The sequence below is a fragment of the Zingiber officinale genome, chromosome 11A, assembly GCF_018446385.1.
Source record: "Zingiber officinale cultivar Zhangliang chromosome 11A, Zo_v1.1, whole genome shotgun sequence".
NCBI classification, from domain to species: domain Eukaryota; kingdom Viridiplantae; phylum Streptophyta; class Magnoliopsida; order Zingiberales; family Zingiberaceae; genus Zingiber; species Zingiber officinale.
Genome location: NC_056006.1, coordinates 62,635,208 through 62,646,072, shown reverse-complemented (window position 1 = coordinate 62,646,072; position 10,865 = coordinate 62,635,208).

The window sequence follows — 10,865 nt, the reverse complement described above, 5'->3', positions numbered from 1 at the left end:
GGTCTAATTAGAGAGCGCTAGATCAACGATGCTTGTCGGCCTCAAAGATGTTTAGTATTTTCACTTACTATATGTATATGGTTTTCAACCTTTCACAAATTAGTTCGTGGATGATGCAGTTCTAGCAATAGCTCATTAGATTAAGCGTAGCTTAGTTATTAGTTATGTTTCCATGTGAATATGCTTGATGACTTTATGCTCACTTTAGACTAGACATGATTGTATGCTCATATGTCATGCCATGCTTAGTTTATTCAATTATCAAGATATGTTTTAAAAACGTGATTTAAAATCATATTTGCATCGTTGCATTGTGAGGTAGATGGTTTCTTACTAAGCTTTTAGCTTATAGATACTACTTTTCTTATACTGCAGATAAAGGTAAAGGAAAAGTGGATCAATAGTGATGGAGGGCAATGCTATCAAGATGTGTGTGAGGAGTTGGAATAAAGATCTTTGGGATCAAAACAGTTTTGCTTCAGTATTAGCACTTTGCGTTTTTAGTTTTCATTATTCAGTTTTGATTGTTAAGTGTTATGAAATAGTAAACCATGCACTATGTAGTATGCCAAGTTTAGAATGTTAGTAGTTTTATATTAGTATGATTTGCATTGGTTTAGAGTTGTTGTGTGAGGTTTTGGCACGCCAAAGTGCAAATCATAGTTCCGGCGAATCAGAACTCGATCGGTCTCGCCACCGATCGCGGGCACGGATCCGGGATCGAAGCAGATCCGGATCGGTCACCGACCGATCCGGCATACACTAGGCTCTCGGATCGGATCCGCCACCACCGATTCGAGACCGGAGGCGTGTGCAGTCGGCCGACCACCGACCGATCCTGGATACCGATCGACGGATTGGGAATCAACATGCAGCTCTGATCGATCCGTGGATCGATCGGCAGGTCTGTGAGTAGTTGGGAATTTAGTTTCTAGCCCTAGCTCAGTGGGGATGTTCAGTTCTCCTCCTTAGCATATGTACCCCAGCAAAGAAGGTCTTTAGACCTTTCTTATCAGTTGTATCCATCATTAGTAGAGTAAAATTTTAATTAGTCCAGCTTTCCGCACAGTATAGTTTAGCATAACTGTAGCGATCGGCCTTACAGCCTAGTACCCAGAAGGTTGGTCGTTACAGAGTGGTATCAGAGCCAAGTTCCATACTTCCTACACACACATCAGCATTGTACCTACAGCTTCCAAGTAAGAATACCTCTACTCTCTTTATTGTCCTTGCTTTCTAGTTACAGTTCATGTTTATATGCCTACTTACTGTTAGTATGAGATAGTCTTTGAACATGATATCAGTAATTATATAACTGTGATAGTATTAGTTATACATATGTTCTCTATGTCTTTAGAAATGGCACGAGGACGCCCAGCTAGAAGGGCACTAGCTACTGAGCCCCAGCAAGAGGCAGGCAGTTCAGTGCCTCCTCCAGACCTTACAGCATTAGTGGCTCAGTTACAGCAGCAGCTAGCTGAACAGCAACAGGAAATAGCCACCTTAAATGCTAATCAGCAGAGTACCCCCAGAGTCACCCCGGAACCGAATCTGACGACTCCAGAAGTCTTAGAGGTTCCACCATCTCAGCCTACAGTGCCAACGCCAACACCAGTACCAGCACCAGCAGTTCCAGCAGCTGAGCCAAGAAAGGAAGCCTATCTGATCCAGTGGCAGCGAGTCAAGCCAGAGAACTTCTCAGGCACTAGTGAACCATGGGACGCACAAGCATGGTTCAAAACACTGGAGAGCACGATGGAGCTTCTGGACTGGCCGGAGCATGAGAAGGTGAAGTGTGCCTCCTTCTGCCTGACAGGAGATGCACGCATGTGGTGAGAAAGAATCAGAACGAAGCGCCCAGTGAACCAGATGACATGGGCTGGCTTTGAGAAGGAATTCTTTGAGGAGTTCTTTCATATGCGGGTTACCAACCGCCACTATGACGAGTTCACTGAGTTTCGCCAGGGCAACCTACTTATATGGAGCTCAGTGCAGAGTGTATACAGATCATCAGAGTCTGAAGTACTTCTTCACTCAGAAGGATCTGAATATGCGACAACGTAGATGGCTTGAGCTGATCAAGGACTATGATGTGGACATCCTCTACCACCCAGGGAAAGTCAATAAGGTAGCCGACGCACTTAGCAGGAAATCCAGTGCTACCTTATTATCTCTTACAGCCATGTCACCGCCCCTACAGAAGGAGATCGTAGATTTCGGTCTTGAAATCATCGTTGGACAGCTCTCTACTATGACCTTAGAGTCCACCTTGCTTGGTGACATTCAGTCAGCTCAGGAGCAGGACCCTGAAATTCAGAAAATCAAGCAAGGGCTAGCAGAATCAGGAAGTGGAGAATTCAGGGAGTCCGATAGCGGGGTGTTTGTTGTATTTTGGTGACAGACTTTGTGTTCCAGATCAGGAGGAGCTACGGAGACAGATTTTAGATGAGGCTCACAGGACTCCCTATGCGATGCATCCAGGTTCCACCAAAATGTATCAAGACCTGAAGAACCGTTTTTGGTGGCCCGGGATGAAGCGAGACATCGCCAGATATGTTAGCATCTGCCTCACCTGTCAGAGGGTCAAGGCAGAACATCAGCGACCAGGAGGAGTTCTGGCACCTATCTGATTCCAGAATGGAAGTGGGAGGATATCCCTATGGATTTCATAGTGGGACTACCCAGAACCACGAATGGTTTTGATGCCATCTGGGTAATAGTCGACAGGTTGACTAAGTCAGCCCACTTTTTAGCTATCAGGATATCCTACTCCATGGAGAAGCTAGCTCAGTTGTATCTCCAGGAGATCGTCAGACTTCATGGAGTCCCACTTACCATTATTTCGCAGAGAGACAGAGGATTTACATCACACTTCGGGAGTGTACAATCGGTCGTTGGGCACTAAGTTAAAGTTCGACACATTCCACCCTGACGGATGGTGGGGAGCGAGTAAATCAGGTGCTCTCAAGACATGCTCCAGCGTGTGCCCTAGACTTCAAGGAAGTTGGTGCAAATACCGAGCTTAGCGAATTTGCATACAACAACACTATCGAGCCACTATCGGCATGGCACCTACGAGGCTCTCTATGGGTGGAGGTGTAGATCTCCAATCTGCTGTATGAGAGTGGTGAATAGAAAGAACTAGAGCTTGAGATCTAGTTGCAGATACCACTATAGATCCATGAGGATAGAGACAACCCGCAGCCAGAAAAGTTATCGCCGATACAACCCTTAGAGTTTTCGATCGGGGGATACGGTGTTCCTCGAGTAGCTCCCATGAAGGGAGTGATGCGTTTTGGGAAGAAGGCAAGCTTAGTCCCGATATGTGGGACCATACCTTATTATCGGAAGAGTGGGCAAGGTAGCATATGAGCTAGAGCTACCCAGGAAATGTCATGTCCACAATGTATTTCATGTCTCTATCTTGAAGAAGCATACCCCAGATGCCACTCGGTGATTGAGCCCCGTCACGCAGACCGCGAAGACCTCAGCTATGATAGTCGGCCTATTCAGATAATAGACCGAACAGTTAAGAAATTGTGGAACAAGGAAGTACCATTAGTCAAAGTCATTTGCACACAGTACACATGAAGAGGCAACTTGGGAGGAAGCCAGGCATGAGGCAGTACCCAGAATTGTTCTAAGTTCGAGGACGAACTTTTTATAAGGTATGGGGGATTGTAACGCCTGAAAATTCTCGAAACTGCATTATAAATATTCTATGATTTTTCTGGAATTTTTAGATATTTTTTCGGAATTTCCCGAGTAGCAGAAGTAGCAAAAATAAATAGAACCGCAAAATAGCTTAGGCGGGAATCGAACCCGAGACCTATGGTTTAGGGATAAGGTTAGTAACCAGTTGAACCCAGCAAGGCCGTGCTGAAAGGAAAGGGAATCAAGTATATTTATAGTTGGGTTGGCCGAATTAATCGCTTAATTTAAATAGGAAGATTAATAGGGTGAAGAGTTATTTGGTTTTATTTTTACCGTGACCTATTCCTCTTCCAAAACTTCACCGCCGCCCACACCTCCTCCTCCTCCTCCTCTCTCGGCGCCCAAGCCCAAGGACCATCGGTTCATCTTTCGGCGACGACTCCAACACGAAAGAGGTTCTTCTCCGCGAGAGGAACGCAAAGACGTGAGCGGATCGTCGAGAAGGTCATCTCCACCAGAATTCTAGCGAATAGAATCGTAAGAAATTACGAACAGGAGGTAAGAAACCCCTCACCTGCAGTATAATAGCTACCGTTTGATTTTCTGTGCATTAGTTAGTTATATGCGTATGATTTCGACACATAGGGTGTATTTAACCCTCCTCGCAGGTTTAGGGATTTAGTGAGTACCTTTAGATGGGCCGGACACGTCTTTTGTCCTTCAGTTGGAGGTTTAGATGTTGTTGGGTGCCTAAAGGTAGTCTCCCTAATAGAGAGGGGAGTTAAAGCACACTAGGTATTCGATTAAATAACCAGCTTAGAAAAGAATGCAACTTAGGCATTTTTATTAGCACAGTTGAATGCATTAGAAGCATCTAAATTAGTAAATCAGTTGATTCTAGCTTATATAGGACTACGGTCCAATGGGTGGGCTCCCACAGTCGCCTCTAGGTTCAAACAACCTAGCTCTAGGTTCAGATAACCTAGAAACAGCAATTTAGAACAGTTTAGCTATACTCAGTATTTTACTTTTCAGTTGGCACTTGTCTTGGGATTAGATATCCATGGCTGGGCTCCCATAGTCGGTCCTAGGTTTAGATAACCTAGTAGCTCTACTAAATTGGACTTGCAACCCGGTCTAATTAGAGATCTTGGCAATAGGTCGAGTTGTCGGCCCTCGACAAAGATGTTTAGTATTTTCACTTACTATATGTATATGGTTTTCAACCTTTCACAAATTAGTTCGTGAATTCAGTACAGTTCTAGCAATAGCTCAGTATTAGCGTAGCTTAGTTATTAGTAACAGCTTAGTTTCCATGTGAATATGCTTGATGAATTTATGCTCAGCTTTAGACATGCCATGATTGTATGCTCATATGTCATGCCATGCTTAGTTTATTCAGTATATCCAGCATATGTTTTAAACAGCATGATTTAAAATCATATTTGCATCGTTGCATGTTTTTGTGAGGTAGATGGTTTCTTACTAAGCTTTTTAGCTTATAGATACTACTTTTCTTATACTGCAGATAAAGGTAAAGGAAAAGTGGATCAGTAGCGGAGGCTGGAGGGTAATGCTATCAAGATGTGTGTGGGCAGGAGTTGGAATAAAGATCTTTGGGATCAAAACAGTTTTGCTTCAGTATTAGCACTTTGCGTTTTTAGTTTTCATTATTCAGTTTTTGATTGTTAAGTGTTATGAAATAGTAAACCATGCACTATGTAGTATGCCAGGTTTAGAATGTTAGTAGTTTTATATTAGTATGATTTGCATTGGTTTAGAGTTGTTGTGTGAGGTTTTGGCACGCCAAAGTGCTGAAATCAGAACTCCGATCGGTCTCTGAATCCTCCTGGATCGGTCAGCCGACCGATCCAGACAGATACAGTATGCTACTGTATCCTCCTGGATCGGTCAGCCGACCGATCCAGCACGATACAGTAGCGTTCCAGGAGAGCGTCAGGTGCCTGGATCGGTCAGCCGACCGATCCAGACATACCTGGATCGGTCTGCCGACCGATCCAGCCACACCTGGATCGGTTAGCCGACCGATCCAGTTGGGAACAGAACGACCGCAGCTCTGATCGATCCGTGGATCGATCGACAGGTCTGTGAGTAGTTGGGAAGTTAGTTTCAAGCCCTAGCTCAGTGGGGATGTTCAGTTCTCCTCCTTAGCATATGTACCCCAGCAAAGAAGGTCTTTAGACCTTTCTTATCAGTTGTATCCATCATTAGTAGAGTAAAATTTTAATTAGTCCAGCTTTTCGCACAGTATAGTTTAGCATAACTGTAGCGATCGGCCTTACAGCCTAGTACCCAGAAGGTGGGTCGTTACAGTCCCTATCTTTTTACACTAATTATGGATGAACTCACTGCGCACATTCAAGACACAGTGCCGTGGTGCATGTTGTTTGCAGATGATATTATTTTGGTAGATGAGACACGTGAAGGAGTAAATGCTAAGCTAGAATCTTGGAGGGAAACACTAGAAGGGAAAGGTTTTAAGCTTAGTAGATTAAAGACAAAATATATGGAATTTAAATTTAGCAATATTAGAAGTAATGAAACAATTGTTAAGATAGGAGAGGACGAGTTGCCCAGAACCGAGATATTTAAATATTTAGGATCTTTTTTACAAAATAATGGAGGGATTGAGAGAGACGTCTTACATAGAATACAAGCATGATGGGTGAAATGGAAGGGAGAGTCGGGTGTTTTATGTGACCGTAAAGTACCTCTTAAACTTAAAGGTAAGTTCTATAAAACCGCTGTTAGACTTGCTATGTTATATGGAGCTGAATGTTGGGCTATGACTCGAGTACATGAGCATAAGATGAGAGTTGCAGAGATGAGGATGTTAAGGTGGATGTGTGGACATACGAAGATGGACAAAATAAGGAATAAGAGCATTAGAGAGAAAGTCAAAGTTGCATCTATTGAGGACAAACTCCGAGAGACACGTTTAAGATGGTACGGACATGTACTTAGATGACCAATAAATACTCCAGTTAGGCGATATGAAACTATGATAAACATGCATATCAAACGAGGAAGAGGAAGACCAAAAAAGACTTGGTTAACAACAATAAAACAAGATAAAATTTATTTAAATATAGATGATGATATAATAGGAGATAGAGCTCAATGGCGTAAAAGGATTCATACAGCCGACCCCACCTAGTGGGAAAAGGCTTGGTTGTTGTTGTTGTTGTTGTTGTTGTTGTTGTGTGATTGGACCCTTGGACATGTCAAGGGCATTATTTTGTGTGCATGATTGTATGTATCAAATACAGTAGGAGCTGTATTATTTTTTTTAGAATTTTATTTTTATTCGATCTATAATACATGTACATTCCTTTATGGAATATAGGATCGATATATGTAAAATTCTATATTTGTCACGGATCATATCTTTGCGAGGTGAGGTGCTATTGGAGGACCAGAGGTGCAGCGGAATAAGAAACAAGATAGATGCGACAACTCGACCCGAAGGCGGTGGCTAAAGATGGTAGCAGTTAGGGTTGGAGCATACTGAAGACAGTGATGGAAAAGACTATAATGGTTGGAAAATTAATTTCTAAATTTATTGCTTGTATTTACTATGATATTTATGTGCATGTGATGTATGCTAGCATAGGTTAAAATCCTCATTTTAAATAACTAAGTGGGAGAGGGATTTTAATAAATTCCACGGTCTCCATTACTGGTTTGTAAGTGATGCAACAAGCTTGCGTGTTGGCTCTGAGTGCATCCCTCCACAACGGATGGGTTTGTTGCGGATCACTAGATCAAACTTCCTTTATGGATAATTATAGAAAATTATTTAGGAGCGTGTGATCTTCTCCAACTGAAGGGGCATAATCCTATTTAATGAACTAAGTATCAAGTAATGGTATACACTTAGACGCATTCAATAGTATCCTCCCCAACGGAGTCACTGCTATTGTTTTGCGGGACCAAAGCATTACCAACTATTAATTTGTCATAAAGTTAGGTAAACCCCCCCCCTCTTATAAATGTTTGAATTTGTATACGTCCACACTAACGTGGCATACAAAATTCACGGCGTTTGAGGTAATTTTATTTGTCATAAAGTTAGGTTTATAATATAAAATGGTTAATACCTCCTCTTACAAACAATTGAATTTGTATTCGTCCACACTAACATGGCATACAAAATTCATGGTGTTTGAGGTAATTCAAGGTTAACAAGATAATTAATTGGTAAGATCCTTCTCTTACGAATGTTGAATTTGTATACGTCCACACTAACGTGGCATGCATAATTCCCAGTGTTTTAGGTGTTGGTGAATTTAAATAATATTGTTTGAGGAATCAATGTTATTTTAAATTCAAAGTTTTGACCAAATATTTGATCAAAGACAGACCAACTATTAATTTTATTTGTCATAAAGTAAGGTTGATGAGATAATAAAATTAATGGATAAAATCTCCTCTTTGATTTTGTATATGTCCACACTATCGTGGCATACAAAATTCACGAGGATTTTAAGGAGTTGGTCTTGACCAAATATTTTGTGTGATTCTTAGGATTTCAAATGTTAGTCAATCCCATAGTTATTATACTATATAAAAGACTTAGTAGTCCCAATTATAATGATTGGAAATAGGACTTGTACATTAAGGTAGACTATCTTCTTAGAACTGAGAACAATATAGGTTCATTTAATTCATTAGTTGTTGAAACATGTTTAGTAGTGTTATCTACCAGTACCTGGAGTGTAGATACAGATGCCACTAATCATGTCTGCAATTCAATGCAGGGTTCCAGGAATGACAACTATATGAAAAAGAAAACACCGTCTACATGGGCACTACTGCAAAAGTAGCAGCTGTTGCAGTGGGAGATGTTTATCCTCTGATAGGAATAAAATATGGATTTTCAAAAATTATCTTTACGTACTAAGTTTAGAAAGAACTTGATTTCGGTTTCTAAACTACTAAAGAATAGATATTCTCTCTATTTTGATAACAAACTTGTTATCAAGAAAAATAGGGAAGTTATCTATTCTGGTACGTTGGTTGACAATTTATAATCCAATAACTCTCACGATGCAATAAATGGAAATTAATAACACATTTTCTAACTTTAATAAGAGAAAGTAACCTTCAGAAATGAACCAATCATATTTTTGGCATCTAAGGCTAGGTTATATTAACTTGAGTAGGATTCAAAGGATAATAATCAATGAACTCTTGAGTTCATTGGTAGTGGAAATCTTTCCAACCTGCGAGTCTTACTTGGAAGGGAAAATAACCAAGAAGCTTTAAAGTCTAAGGGGTATGGAGCCAAAGATATGTTGGAATTGGTTCATTCTAATTTGTGTAGAACTTTGACTATCTAGGCAAGAGGTTGTTTCAAATAATTTCGTCTCTTTTATAGATGACTATTCTAGATAAGGATACATTTACTTGATGCGCCACAAGTCTAAGAGCTTTGATTAGTTCAAAGAGTACTAGGCTGATATGGAGTAACGTCAAAGTAAAAGTATCAAGACACTACGGTGAAATCGTAGTAACGAGTACCTCTTAGGAGAGTTTAGGAGTCACTTATCAAAAGACGGGATTTAATCCCAACTAACTGCACCTGGTACACCCCAACAGAATGGTGTAGTAGAAAGAAGGTATAAGGCTCTTATGGAATAATTAGATCAATGATGAGTTATTCAGAAAATTACTAAATTCATTTTAAGGATATACACTGGAAACGGAAGTGAACATAGTACCTTCTAAGTCAGAACTTTCTACTCCCATAGAATTGTAGAATGGGCGTAAGCCTAGTCTAAAGCATATTTGGATTTGGGTGGTCTAGCACATGAGAGACATTGATAAGTTGGACATGAGTTCACTTGTTTGTGAGTTATCCTAGAAAAACGAAAAGAGGTTTATAGTCCTTAAAATTGGAAGGTCATTGTTGGCACCAATGCCCGATTTTAGAAAAGGATTATACTATGAACCACAAGCCCATGAGTAAAAATTGTTCTTAAGGAAATTAAAGGACACGTCTAACCTAGTACCAACTGTACAAGATGAAATATCATAAGAAACTGCAACACGTATCACAAATGATACACAATTGCAGAAAGTGCCTCGTCGTAGTGGGAGGGTTGTTAGGCAACCTAAAAGATTCATGTTTTGGGAGAGTCTTTGGACTCGATCCCTGGTGGACATGAACCTGATCCCCGGACATATGACGAAGCACTCCAAGATAAAGATGCACATCTTTGCAAAGAGCAATAAATATAGAATTAGAATATATGTATTCTAAGAGAGTCTGGGAGCTTATAAAATCACCAAATGGTGTAAAAGCCATTGGGTGAAAATAAGTCTACAATAGGAAAAGAGGGATAGACAGGAAGGTAGAAACTTTCAAAGCAAGGCTTGTTGAAAAAGGAAACTTTTCCACCGGTAGTCATGCTTAAGTCTATTCGGATTCTTTTATCTATTACTTCTCATATGGTCTATGAGATTTAGCAAGTGGATGTCAAGACAGCTTTCCTTAATGGAAGTCTTGAAGAAAACATCCATATATAGCAACCAGAAGGGTTCATTACAAAGAGCAAAGAGTATCTTGTGTGTAAGCTCAATCAATCAATGGACTGAAGTAAAGCTTCAAGGTCTTGGAATATCCGGTTTAATAAAGTAATCCAGACCTATGGATTTATTTAATAACCGAATGAGTCTTGTGCATACAAAGAGTGTGATGGAAACGTGGTGGTATTTCTTGTACTATACGTAGATAACATTTTTGGTAGTTGGAAATAATATCAAAGTGTTGTCAGAAGTAAGGGTATGGTTATCCAAACAATTCGATATAAAGGACTTGGGAGAAAGCATATATTCTTGGGATCAAAGAAATAAGGGATCGCAAGAAAAGAATATTTTACTTATCTCAAGCTTCATATATTGAAACAATCCTTGCTCATTTTAAGCATTCAAAACTCCAAGAAAGGATTCTTACCTTTTCAGCATGGAGTAGCTTTATCTAAAGAGATGTCTCTAAAGACATCAAAGGAGATAAAGGAAATGAAGGTAGTTCCTTATACTTCAGCTGTCAAAAGCCTAATGTATGCTATGTACGAGATCAGAAATCTGTTTTGCCGAGGGCATAGTTAGCAGATATCTAAGTAACCCTGGACAAGGACATTGGACTGCGGTAAAGCATATATTGAAGTACCTTAGAGGCACTAGAG